We start from the raw sequence: 14775 nt of genomic DNA on the forward strand, positions 1-14775 counted from the left end.
GACTTTCCAAACGCTGTTCCATTAAAATCGTCAGGTTGAAAATGGTCACAAATACTCTCTACTAGTACTGTGCAATCTGTACTTTTTTCTTATAGTCGGTGTTTCAAAGGTCTGTATGTATGAACAGGTGGTAAGGATCAGTAAAGCTTCAGTTCACGACTGTAGTGTAAGTAAGTCAGGGGACACATTTTAAGTGTATAAAAATAGCCTTTATAAATAAGCAATGTTTTCATTGGCCTGGATGTCTTCAAATCGTTACTGGCAAGGTCACTTCCTTTGAAGACATTTCTGAAATACTTGAAAGTGACTTCCGAAGAAATTACAAGACGTCTTGAAGCGTATCCTCCCCATATCAAGACCCAAGACATGGCATGAAAAAGGTCATGGTCCACGTGTAACGATACTATTAATTACCTGTCACTGCAAGTGTATGTTACACCAATGGAAACACTACCTCGCTATTAAAGAATCGTTAATAGCTGAGTTCTGTTCTTATAGGAGAAGAGTATTGACACATGCACACCTTATGTAGTCATTTGGTCTTCTAGGTATAGTTAGTTTCAATGGATGTATAAAAAGGTGCAAAGCTAAAATCAACTCTTAAAATTTTACGGTCTCTTTCTCTCTTTCTGTTTCTTCTTATATGGTCGTCGCTATCAGCTATTCACTTCTTTGCTATGTTTCTTAAAAAGCTTACCAGTTTGTCAAAATATACTTCAAAGCTTCAAAGTTTATCAGCAAGGGCCGGGTTCTTTCGAATTCTTTTCGTTTTTCGCTGTGATTTCGAGCAAAAAGTACCGTCCTGTTGAATAGAGGTATATATTTCGGTCTGTTTGTGTATCTGTGCGTCTGTGGATGTATTCACATTTTATGCTCAACATAGCTCAAGAACCTCTGGATGGATTGTGATGATATTTGGTTTGTGGGTAGGTCTTGGGAAGACAAAGGTCAAGGTCAGGTTTGGCCCCCTGGTTTGTGATCTTGGTATTGCAACAGAACGTCCTCTTTTGTATCTTTTGACCTAGGACGTGCTATGATCTTGATTTTTTTTGTGGCAGGTAGCTTATGATGTAAGGAAGAAGTGGTGTAGGTTTGGGGCCCTAGCAGCTTGGTTGTCTTAGCTTTTTTATCCAGCCTGTTCACAAGAGCGATAACCCAACAGCTGGTCTTCTCTCCACAACATGCAATAAACTTTCCCACAACAAGACACAGCCCAGGCCCCAACCCGACCTTGTTACAGACAGGTAGGATTTATTGTTCCGGAGTGGCTTGTTTTTCTCTTTGAAGATTTACAACGAGCCTTCAACGCTTTAAGGTTTAGGTCTGGCCGATCTTAACTGTTACTTTGTTTTCAGTACAAGGTCGTCGAATTGTGAGTGTAATAAAGAGTGTAGAGGAGCATGCGTCCTTTTGGTAGCATACATACATGTATAAACATTGCTAAATGAATATGCGCTTCAGAACCGTTCTACATGAGTTGCAATACATACAACTAGCAATCTACAGATGACGAGAATGAAATAATGTCGAATATCCTGTGGATGACAGTTATTATGGAGACCTTAGAGTTGGCGTGAACGTGCATTTGTCTTCCAAATGCAACATTCATGCAGATATTTCCACAACTTTATATATCACAAAATATTCTCTCATTTTGTGATAGTTTTCCTTAACGACGGTTGAAAGTGACTTTGCAACGCCTGACAACTGTTGTGTTTTCATACATCCTTGCCCATACAGTTGACATCTTATCTGTATTTGTTATCTATGTTGTTTAGTAAAAAAAATTGACAAGAGGGGTGAATATTCGTCTCAAAAAACACTAAGAAGCTTAAATCAAATAACACTAGAAAAAGAAAGAATGGTTGAAAAGACAAACAATTACTGAGTGAGAACCGACGAAAGAGCACTTAATCTGAGGTCGCTTCGATTCATAAGACAAATAAACAGTGGAAGACGGGGTCCTATTTGCGGTGGTGTCACCACAGAGACAGTGGCTAGCGGACACAAGATCAAGAGGTTCGATTCTTGGCATTCCTGGTTAGACACAGTGTCATTGGGGAAAGCAATTTACACGCCTTTCCTCACTGCACCCAGGTGTAAAAATAGGTACCTGATTTCGGTTAGGGACTCCAAGGTAAAATATGTTAGAAGGAGAAATGAGCTCCGCTTACAAAATCGAGCCTACGACACCGTAGATAACAAACTGCCCCTACGGCCTCAAGACCATGGGACAACCTATCAGCACAGAGACTGTTGCAGGACATTAGACAAAGGTCCACAAACAGTTGTGGCTATCCGTCAGGCCTTATCACTTGTTGTGCCATCATCGCACCTCAACCTTGGCCACCTCGGGTAGTCAACCCTTACACGAAACAGCTGTGGGCTGGGGTGGTGTGATGGGGAGTCAAACACAATTAGAGGGAGAGAGAAAAGGGGGATACTCGGAGAGAGGGAGAGAGAGTGGAAGAGAGAGTGAGAAAGACAGGGAGGGAGGGAAAGAGAGGAGACAGTCGGAGAGAGAGAGGGGGAGAGAGAACGGACATATAGAGAAAGGGAGAAAGAGAGGGCAGGAGAAAGCAACAGAAATTGGGAGAAAGGGAGAGAGAGAGGGTAGGAGACGTAGGGGAGAGGGACAGAGGAAAAGGGAGAGAGGGAGAAGAATGAGAGAGAAAGAGAAAAAGAAAGAGGGAAAGACACTAACGATAAAACTCTTGCGCGTATGACTAACTGTTAGATTGAATAGTACATTAACCAAGGAGAGAAAGTTAGGAAAAATCATGAACACTATAGTCCAATACTGAAGGGTATGCGTCAGAGAATCAAGGTGCGCTATGCCCTCATTGTTCCATACATGAAGCAACACAGATGTTCAGTAGTCTGCTACCGGCCAGAGGTCTTCCTCAACATTTTTGTTTTTCCTGCTTTGGAAAATAAACGCACTGTCCACGCTGTCAGCCTTCCTGTCTTGAACTATACAAACCAGACAAACCGCCGTCTTTAAGACAAATAGGTCCAGAGACTCTCCTTCAAAGCAATCTTATCATGTCGTCTTGTGTTGTACAAAAGTGACCTTACCGTTATGGGAAGAGCTTACTGTGTTCTTATCTTAAGATTACTAGATAAATTTCCTTACGTTTACACGTAACAGCACCCTCCGGACGCCTTTGTAGTTACAAAAGGGCATTCAATAATAGCATGTCTGTCATTGAAATGTCAACCCCCCGGTAGATTTAAAAGCATAATGGCAAGGTCGCATTTCGACAACGACTATCTTAGCAGTCTGTTAAGGTAGCTGTTTGGCGCAAGATTTGTATTGGTTACGGGATTAGGCAGCAGGGAGAAGGTTAATCTATCGGTATGTATATATGCATTATTTTACATATCAGCCACTGCCTCCAAAGAAGAAGTCAAACCCTCCAGTAATGTTGTATGTAGAAACATACTAGATGCATAGAATAGACGCTCATTACCATTGTTACCTTACTACTGTGTGTACCCTTGCAATTAGCCTACGGGTATGAATTTGCAAATAAAGATTTTTATCTTTTCCCTAACGTGACTTGGTTTCTCAAAGATAAGCGCATAGGTCTCCAAGCAAGGAATGGCATATTACCATAAGATGCCACCCTAACGTCTTTAACCTATATAGACATACTTTAAGAAAGACAGACACCTCAGGTTATACGACAGCATGACTCTACATTTGGTTAAATTCCCTGGGTAATCGCAACGTTAAGTCTAGAAGTCGTTACAATTCAAACTGGGGTCAAAACATCTTTCCGTGGTAAGAGAAGAAATAGCGTCTTTGTCAATCGTGTTCAAGTTCAGTCGAGGAACAAAATCTTCAGGACAAAATATACAAAAAGCGGAGGTTCTACTGCAGTGCCAAGGTCATACAAAAGGGGGCCCAAAATCGACAATGACCCTCGTCTTCCCAACAGCCACATATTAGATATTATCAAAATCTACCGAAAGGTTTTTGAGTTACGCTGAACACAAATATCCTGAAATACAGACACGCACATCCACACGCACACACACGCACACACACGCACACACACACACACACACACACACACACACAGACAGGCAGAGGGCTAAATACACGTCGAAAACAATACCTCCATTCTTCATGGAGGTAACAAGACGCAGGGGTGGCAGTGTAGTCACCTTGTCAACTTGTCTCATCAATCATTTGATGGTTCCATTACTTTGTCTAATGATTACCATCTGAGGTTATGTCTACATATTAAACAACTTCGTCTGTAGTTTTTAATGTTTTTTGTTTTTTTTATCCTAGGCCTATTTCATTTACCTCGATGTACGGACTAGAGCCAATCTATTGATAGTTAACTCCTCATATTAATATTATACAAAATGTAACAGTGCGACGAAGTGTTCTGGGGTCTATTCGTATATTTGGAACAGTTTTTATTAGATCTTCAATTTCTTACACTGCCCAGTCCACCAAAAACGGAGACAAATAAACTTGAGACCTTTTAATCAGGTCCAGAGAAATTTTAAAGACCCAAGGAAGTCGTTAACGTTTAACGGCCTGAACCCGCTTCCTTTAAGTCACCTTGAAGGTTTATGTAGGAGCTAAATGGTGTATATAAAGATACAAGTGAAATCCCCCCAGAATTGTACAGTAGCCCCCAGATCATCGTGTAGATTCAAATGTGACATTCTCAACGACCTTTGACCTTGCTTCTTTTATTAGAAGGAATTTAAGTTTTATAATAAGACATTTTTTGACATATCTTGCATTTTGCAATTTTATAAATGATATTAAGACTGATAGACTGAGGTTCTGTCATGTTATTGCTGAAATGATGGCAGATGACCTTTGACAACCAGGTTCAAGATGGCGGAAGGTCAACCAAGGTCAGCCATTAAAAGTTAGTGGTATCAAGGTCATGGGTCACGGTCATGTAAACTTTACACTCCAAAAAACATGAGCTGTTTGTGGACGTCAGCGTTGCAGGAAAAAAACAACTTGTAGTCAATGGTGGTTGAAAAGTAATCATGATGTCACAGGAATAACTCCGAAGCTCATAACAAATGCATTCATAAGGTAAAGGCTTTAATAGTTACTTTTGACCATGTGTTGTTTATGCGGAACCGATACTTGTACTGTGAGGCTCACAGGACTACGCTAAATTTTGAGAGACTGATTCTACCAACTCTGAAATGGACTTCCTGCCACGCCATCAAGTCTGACCTTTGTGGTAATCTTCCCATTCATTTCATGCCAATCTGCTGACTTTGTAATATTCAAATAACTACGGACACAGACCGCCACTGACACGGAGTCAATGGTGAGCCCATTGTGACAGTTTGACATTTGTGTACAGATTCAGGTCACAGGTCATCCATCAGACCATCCCCCTATCTCTCCACCGTTTCTTTATGTAAACACAGTTTTTCAGACCACCAGCAAATGTTTAGATTCTCTCTGACCACCCTGCGCACTGCACTGTCCATCACAACATGTGATATTCAATTCCAAATCATCTCAACTATCCCATATTTAGCACCAGGGCATCAGGCAATTATAGACGAGATAGACCAAGGTTAGGGGGCCTTGGTGACGTCATGGAGAAAGCTAAAACTCGTGAGAAGCTGGTTCTATTTATGATGTCATTTATGATGTTTGAAACAAGAATTTGGCTTCGGGCATTCTAATAAACCACGCTACCGCTTGCATGAAAACACAACGAAACTGGCCATGGATGGGCATATTTTCTGGAACTGTACAGCAAAGCCGTTTTGTCTCCAGGGGGAAGTTTCTAATGTGTTGTCGACATATTAGGCTAATTTCGTCTACAAATAAGTTTGCAATTATAAGTCCTGCTGTTTGCAATATGTATTTTGCCGTCCTCATATTGGTTTTACGACGAATCATTCAAGATTAGGAATTTTAGAAAACGGGATGCAATGAAATGGACATAAACAACAACCAAACAAAAACTGTAGACGAAAGTTTTAGTGACCACAATCATAAGTGAATGGTAATGGTTATACGTAACACAGGCTTATTCTTCCAGGACAACGAAAAACAAAACTTCACATCAAATCATTGTTTAGTTACATTGCCAGTGTCCCCATATACATCGGATTGTTATGCGCACATCGTCGACGTCCATATTAAATCAGGTAAACAAGTTACATGGAACCCCTAAATATGTACTATTGGTGTATGGATATCATCAAGCGTTCAAAGGGTGGGTTGATAGAGAAAAACAGAGCTTAACTCAAAGCACTTGCCGCTACTATTTGTCACGTTCTTATCTTTAGTCCGTGACATGTCCATAATGGAGGTAAGCTGTAAGATAATCACGTAGCTGTCTATTGAGTCAGACCCCCAACTTTAGTGGTCTATCACGTTCTTTAGTGCTCCATATGCTGGAGAAAAAAGGACGTCTATTTATTTCATAGGACGTCTGCCCTTGAATTAAATATTGATTGATTTTTGTTTGTCGTGTGTGTGTGTGTGTGTGTGTGTGTGTGTGTGTGCGCGCTGTGTGTGTGTGTATTTATGTGTATGTGTGTGTGTGCGCCAGTGCATATGTATGTGCGTGTGTCTGTGTGTGTGTCAGTGCGCGCGCGTGTGTGTGTGCGTCTGTGTGTGTCTGTGTGTATCAGTGCACGCGCGCCGTGCACGCGTATGTGTTTGTGCGTGTGTGCGTGTTTACGCATACTTCGCAGCATAACTAAAGAATCTATTTGTAGATTGTCATGCTATCTAGTATGTCTGTTAATCGTGTTGTTGCAGTGTTTAGCGTTCAAAGATTGACATCCCCGGCGACACAACAGGTGACCGAAATGAAATCAACATGCGGGAGGTTAAAGGGATTGCCCCCCTGTTTAAATGGTTTGGTCGGGTTTAACGTCTTTCTGTCAGTCCGGAAATTAAAACAGTCGGGAAACAGTTACGGTAAGCTAGTCTATATGTCTACCTTGTCCTACCAACGACGGTTAAGGTCAAGAGACTAAATACGTAGGGAGCAAGTAATAAGTAATCTTTCCGCACCCTTTACTTTAGATTTATGTTCGCTTCACAGAATGGCAAACAACAAACTACCTATAGGTTACACTGAAAAGAATTCATAAAATCAAACAAAATAAATTTGTACAAAGTTAATTGTAAATACATGCCCGATGGCTAATTGCAAGGACAAACAACACAAATAATGATGAAAAATACAATGACATTAAGTGCTATATCTAATGTTATGCTACATTCTAAAATGTACATGGTGCTAGTTTTGTTGGGTTTGACTTCTTCTTTTGGGGCAGTTGAAGACGAATTTACCCACTTCTGTTATAATTTGTGGGTTCTTTGATTTTGATATTAGAGTTGTTTTCTCATGCTCAGGAATAGTGGGGAAGTAAGTGTGCATAAAATAGAAGCCATACACGTGAATTGTAAAATTTGTTTTTGCCAGTTATCAAGCACTGTACTTGTAGGGGCTGTGTAACATTACATATGGATAGTCACAATGTGAAAAGTCAACGCAATTTAGTACTGTATACATTGCGTACCTTATGTGCAGCCATGCTGATCTTGATAAAAAGTTCGAAGTTTGACGATAGCTCTACATATGACAGTCTTTGGTTAATAGATTGATAAGCCCACACCTGATTTAAAGAACCTCCCACTGATTTTGCCTAATAAAATGTATAAATAAACATTTAAAGCTTTCAGCCTAGTTACACAGGTTTCAGTATTCTGTGTGTTTTAATTTGTACGAATTGCTCCTAGAAAATTGGCTGATTGCTTGATTTGTTTTAAATTGGTTGTGGATCAGACGAATTTCGTGCTTGTTTTACTGGAGACAGTTTCTAGTGTCTGGACATAACTAGAAGGAAATGAGTCGTCTCCGCTGGCAGTGTCGCTGTCTTTCTAACTCGGCAGCTTTTTTTTCCGTGTCGACTTGCTGACCTGTCTGGTTCTCCGGTGTGACGCCGAGTTTCTGACCCGCCAGATTTCTGCTTCGCTGGGTAGTGCGCGTGCGTGAAGTTAGGGTTTGGGGAAAGGTTTAGAGTTAGGGCTAGAGGTTAGGATTAGGGTCGAGCTAGGCTTAGAGTTAGCCTATACAGCGCGACCCTTTCTCCCAAATTCCTATCTGACATCTGCTTGAAAATTACAACGCCACACGAGTGTGTGACACCCTTCTCTCATCTCAGGTATACTGTAAACCCCCTAGCAGTGTAGGAGTATTCATTTGGTAGGGGCAGAAATCTGGCTTCACACCGGGCATTCCTCGTACAAAGTGGCAAGCCGCAATGTCGCTATCAACAGTGAACTCCAAGCAGATGTCGGGGGATTCTACCAGAACAGTTACTAGTAGTACCGAAAGAACCCATCTAAGATGACTGCATAGTGAATAAAAATACTCTTTTTACACAACCAAGTTATCTATTCAACCGACGTTTCGGTGACAAGGGTCTGACAATCTTTCAACTTCATCAAGGCAATTCTGACTGCTTATAGATGCGAAACCTGTACGCAAACGCAAAGTATTTACATTATACACTGTTACAGAGAACGGCATCCACAATGCTGTCCCAACCGTACAGGAGCGTATCACATAGTATTACACAACTATCAAGCAATAAACAATGCAATGATTAACCTCCTGGCAGATGGTCACCGAAACGTCGGTTTGATAAATCACTTGGTTGTTTAAAAAGAGTATTTTTATTCAGTGGCTAACCAACCTGATGAGACTATTCACGGAGCTAATCATGTATAGAAATGACTTAATCAATTGACTTTCAAAATCCAATTTTCGGGGCCTAATATTGCTCAGTGGGTTTCCTTTAATAATAAGTCTGTGCAGTATCGAGGATTGTTTTGTGTTTTCCGTGTTGCCGACACCTTATGTGTTATAAGACACTGCCCATGCGGGACCCGTCTGTAAATCTAGACCTGTAGACTCTTGTTCACACGGTAGAGGTGAGGAGATGGCTTGTCAAACAACATTCGTGAGACAAGGCAGAATAGTTTCTGCTTAGTCAGGAGAGCAGTACTAGTTATTTGTCTAGACATACATAGATATACATAAATAGAATAACATGTACAGTCACGTATAGTGTAATGCTAGTAATGCTGCGCAGTGTTATTGTAGCGTCTAGTTGTGTTGTGTAGTGCAGTGTTGTGTTGTGTCGTGTGTACTCTAATTTGTTTGAGAAAGTTTGTTAACGCCTGAAACATTATACTGCATTTTTGCAGCCACATACTCTAGGAAAATTATAAATGCCCGCCATTTTGTTTGTTTAACATATTAAAATACAGAAACGAGAAGTTCTGCTGCGGTACCAGGGAGGGCCGCTAGGAGGCCAAAACTTGACCTTTGCCTCCGTCTTCCTATGACGTTGCCAAATTTACCGAATATCATTATAATCCATCCAGAGGTTCCTAAGTAATGCTGACCACTATTATCCGAAAATACACACACGCACACAGGTGTCACGCTAAACGCAATACCTCCATTTTTCATGGAGGTAATAAGCCGTGGATAGCATATACCCTGCTCTAATGGGTCACGCCATTTTGAGAGTTACCAAGCCCCTATCTCCAAGCAGATGTTGGGTGAAATAAAGGTCATAATAAATGGCCTCTCTAACAACCGCTATTATCTTTCACCCCAACATCTGCTTGAAGATAAGCCAAGCCCTACCCACACAGAGAAAGACTGTTCTCGCACATTCTGCCACACAGAAGTAGCCTGTTACGGCCTACTAATCCGCCAATGAAGTATACAGTTATGCCTAATCAAACCCTGTATATGTGGGGGCCGCTATAATGGTTGCTATTCCATGGGCTGACACTGTCCAGGCCACCCTGTATATTACCTATAGATAACAAGCAATAACAGCTCGGGATATCTGAGGACACAAAACCTAACAAGCCAACACACTCTTATCAACGCAGAGGGTTTGAGATATTGTCCTGTATACTAACAAAACGTGTATTTCGCTAGCCTACAAAGTATGTTAACCCCCTGTGATAAGCGCTTTAATTTGTTGTCTTTTTCTTTCAATTAGGATTTCAACTCCAAGGAAACGCCCTTTTTTACAGACATTTATATCCTCAAGTATAAGTAACGACCTCTACATAAGGACCACCTAGCCAACGTGGACACTTTTTGGTGGTCCCTCAGATAATTTTTCGCATTGACACGAGCATTGAGAATCCTGTCTATATTGACCATCTGTCCACATGGACTAGATTTTATCGGTTCACTGAGCGGTCTTCTTGGGCAGTGTTGGCTGTACCTACCCCGATAACACAGAAGCACAGACAGCCATGAAATGGCCCAATATCCGGCGGGTATCGTATGACCTTCAGGGGTCGCCCTTTCATGGCTCCTTCTCGAGGCTTTAACTGTTACTTTAAGACCCATATTCTCCGAATTCCCCACTCCAGACGTCTTGTATAGCCTCCTTTGCAGCCTTCTAGGAGCGGCCGGTGTTTGCGTTATAGGGGAGCGCTGATTAGCGATCTTCAACATAGAAGAACTTTATTGCACGACAATTGTACATGGTACAAAGTATGGCAAGAATTCGCAAACATAACACGAAATAGAAGTATAGAATAAAACTTAACATCCTAATTACTAATACAATACAGTAAGGGCTAGCATACGCTTTCGATATAGTGTTATAATCGAGTTGGTTTAATCATTAGTTTCGGTATTTTTTCTAATGTGAAAGCAGTCGTTTAAATATTTACCTATGTTCGCAGTATGGGGATTGTTGCCCTTAAATATGTACTCAAAACGGTCTGTAGCATCGAGACTCTTAAAACTTGTACTTGTTTTGAGAAGTGTGAATAGCTTATGACGTAAAAATCATATCTAGAGCACTCCACGACAAAGTGAAATTCATCTTCAATCTTCATTGGACAAGATGGGCAAGGATAGGTTCTAATGTGAGGGCGGCAAATGTGATTCCGCCAGTATTTTTTTTTTCAATTCGCTTTTTGACAGACACTAAGGACGACGTGGCATTGCACTCAAGTTTTTCATAACTTGTTATAACAGTGCGGCGTACAGAGGACAATTATACCCATTTCTACATCTGAGTGGAGTAAGGAAAGGCACAACATTGGTGGCGTCAAGGGATTCGAACCTGGGACCGCTGGGTTCTGGGTGGACACCCTGCCGTTACGCCACGCGACCCCACGGTATCAGAACCTGATGTTGAAAATCGCGAAGTAGCGCTCTTCTAAGAAATAAACACGGACAGTTTCTAGAAGAGGGCCTGCATGCTCTTTTCCGTAAGGCGTAAGCAGCCTGTTTGTATAAGTAAGTAGTAGGGAAAACTGTCTTATTCACATAATTTCGTAGCGAGGCGCCCAAATTCGGCGTAATTGCCTTTCTGGTTCCAGCGTAATACGTACGGGGTACTTCTGAATTCAGCGTAAAGCGTTGGACCCCCCCCCCATGCAGATCCTCCTAGAAGTCTGCGAAGGAGGCAACGTCTTGGAGTCGTTACAATCAATTTGGGGCGATTGCTAAGGGGAAAGGAACACCGGTTTCAATTATGGTGCAATAATTCTTAAAATGATCTCGGAGGACAACAGTTACAAAGAGATCACGTTGGGAGGCAACAGGTTTAAATTGTAACCAGACAGAAAGTTACATTTTCAGTAAATGAACGTGATGGTGTATATAGAACAAATGTATAAGATGAAAGAAGTTTGGCGCATTCTCTCGAAGAATTGTCGTTACCGATCGTGTGAAATAGCACTCTAAACTACATCTGTTTGTATTTTCAAACATGTTCATCGATATATTCAACGTCAACATTTTCAAGCGTTATTCTAAGCAGTTAACGCGAAAAAAATGAAAGGAAACCTACCTGATACATCCTTGATAAATATCATTTTCAAACCATTGTTCCCTGAGAGCAAATTGTCAGTGCAAAACGTTTAAGCTTTATTCTGAAATGAACGTTAGACATGTTTCTTCATTTCGGATGGTGACGTAAATTCGGCGGCTAGTGTATGAGGGAGCTTCAGGTGTAAGCCTCAAGCTTCCAAGCTCTGCATGTATAAAAGAACCCAACACACGTATCGAGAAGAGTAGGGGTGACCCGGTGTGCTTGGCTAAAAACGCGAACCGCATACGCAGCGAAGACGTATTGCAATATACTAGCTACTTGAAAAAGCAATATGCTTCACCGAGGCTCAATTGAGGATGACAGCTTTACCATACCTATATACGGCGAAGTCTAGCTACACTTATGCGTAAATGGGTCAGAGAACTAGACAGTGTGCTATAATTGAGACAAATCAGACCCAGTAGTCCCTGAAAACGTGTCGTACATTCTTCACGGGTGGCTGAACCATGGTCTGATTCTCCAACACATGGTGGACAACCGTTTGCCTGGAGGGCACCATATCCTCTGCCACGTGTTTGGGTCAAAAGTATCAAAATAGCCCCCTCGGATATCACCTTGTCAACTTGTGTCAGAATTCTGACCTCTCTCAAAATCAGTGGACCGAGTTTCACTCAAAACACCTGAGAAAATAAGTCTTTAAGCCGTCTAATTTCGTCCATATGAAGAGATGCTATACTCGTAACGTATCCGGAAGTTTTAGTTTTCTACACAAGCTGTGTGCGCAAGATTGATGAGATACTTTTAATGCGTCTTTGATAGAAGGGATTGATCCCGCCATTGTTGTGCATGTAATTGTTTGAAATATCAAATGGGGGAATGTACTTTATACGTATCAAATTTGCTCTTCAATTTGCTTTGTTAGTCGGTTAAATACTAATGACATCATGTTTTTTGGTAAAGTCACGTGACAGAAGTGAGTGGGTCAGTATTTCAGACGAAGTCCGAAGATTCGGTCTGCTATTTGATGGTTGCATGTGTCAGACTTAACATCTTCTTTTAAACGCCACCATTTGCCTTGTAATGCTTCCGCCAGATTGTTGTGAAACTATCTTTCTAATCTAATGCAATTACGAACTAAATACGTAATGAAGCCTGACCGAAATGTTTATCCGAAACATTTACAAGAATACTAAGGCCCGACTTAGACGCGCGTTTTTGAGCGAGGAGAACCCCAGACCACTCAAGTAGCGTTTTATAGTGGGAAAACTCCACTTAAGCAGCCCAAAGCTCATCACCCACAGCCTCCAGTCGACTCCAAAAAGTTGGGTGTAAATCGGGCCTTAGAAGTTACTAACGCCAAGAAGTGTGGTCTGGCCGTCAGTTCCTGGGAGCTGTTGACAGATAGGCAACATGCCCGGTGCCTTGCGATCTTCAGTTTGACCAAAAACATCTCACCATCCGTGTACACACCGCTAGGTCACTGTGGGCCAGGCGTGTTTGAGGGGTGTGTGGACGTGGGGTTGATATATGTAAGGAAGTAAATGGCTGACGAACTTATTATTAGAATTATTTCAAAATGTTTAGCCCTAAGAGTAAGAACAGTTTTAACTGATCTAACAGTTATTGCATAAGCGCAGATCATGAAAGGAATGATCCAAAGAATCTAATTATCTCAAAGATTTTTACCAGCTCAGAAGACGTTTCACAAAATGACCTAGATGTTGTTGTCTAATGATAACGTATTGTACAAATACCGAAAGTTAAAAGGACACCAAGCAATTTAAGTATCTTTAAGATTTTTACCAGCTCACAAGACGTTTCACAAAATGACCTAGATATTATCTAATGATAACGCATTGTACAAAACAGAAAGTTAAAAGGACACAAAGCAATTTAAGTATCTTTAAAATTTTTACCAGCTCACAAGACGTTTCACAAAATGACCTAGATATTGTCTAATGATAACGCATTGTACAAATACAGAAAGTTAAAAGGAGACCAAGCAATCTAAGTATCTTCAAGATTTTTACCAGCTCACAAGACGTTTCACAAAATGACCTACATGTTCTCTAATGATAACGTTTCGTACAAATACAGAAATCGTTATCCCAATGCGGTCATCATTAACCGCTCACATCAAACAATACATCACATATCCCTGTGCCAGAGAGTCGTTAACACATTCCTGTATCCACCGTGCCGTGTCAACAATCATATATTACTACTCAGCCATCAACGGGATGACACGCGAGTGCAACATGCTTATAAACATCCCTTTCCTCCTTCTGAGCCCACTGCCACCTTAACCTTTGCCCGCCAAGCACATGTTCTTGATAACGAGCCAACACTTAGCGGAGGAACTTTCTCGCTCGTTACGTCTTGGCAGAGTAAGAGAAAGGGAAATAAACTCATCTCTCAGGGGGAATTCAGGCAAAAATTTGAGACGTAAATATTGATAAACAAAGCTGGAGTCCGTGAAAGTATATCAGAACGCCTTCGCGTGGATGGAATTGTACCGTTTATGGTAGTAGCGGTCTTCAAAAGCACACATCTCTAATAAGACTACATTAGACAATAAGATATGAATGACTTTAGACATATGTCGCAACTTGCTGTCACATTGACCCTACCAAGGCACCAACTTTCTATAGTTCTTTCTTGTAACTAACTAAGATCAGGTCTTGGAACAATTCGTAAACATTACATTTAGCGTGGGGCAGCTTATACTTTCCGAAACGATTGTGCTTAGCATATGAGAAATGTTAGTATTTGAAAAAGCAAATAACGATTTCAACATCTTTTCCTGCTCATACTGTCGTATTTTCTGGGTAGGGATACGTATACGGTAATAGAATATACCAATATCTCATTGTATATACCTCTGTAGAGATAATTCTTATAACCGTATACGTACAGACC

General features: G+C 41.1%; 1 protein-coding gene across 1 annotated transcript in view; it reads right to left on the reverse strand.

Moving 5' to 3' along the window:
• LOC136420840 (uncharacterized) overlaps positions 1-14775 on the reverse strand; it is a 28025-nt gene that overhangs the window by 12192 nt on the left and 1058 nt on the right. The window lies entirely within an intron of this gene.

Source organism: Branchiostoma lanceolatum, chromosome 15, assembly GCF_035083965.1.
Source record: "Branchiostoma lanceolatum isolate klBraLanc5 chromosome 15, klBraLanc5.hap2, whole genome shotgun sequence".
Taxonomy (NCBI): Eukaryota; Metazoa; Chordata; class Leptocardii; order Amphioxiformes; family Branchiostomatidae; genus Branchiostoma; species Branchiostoma lanceolatum.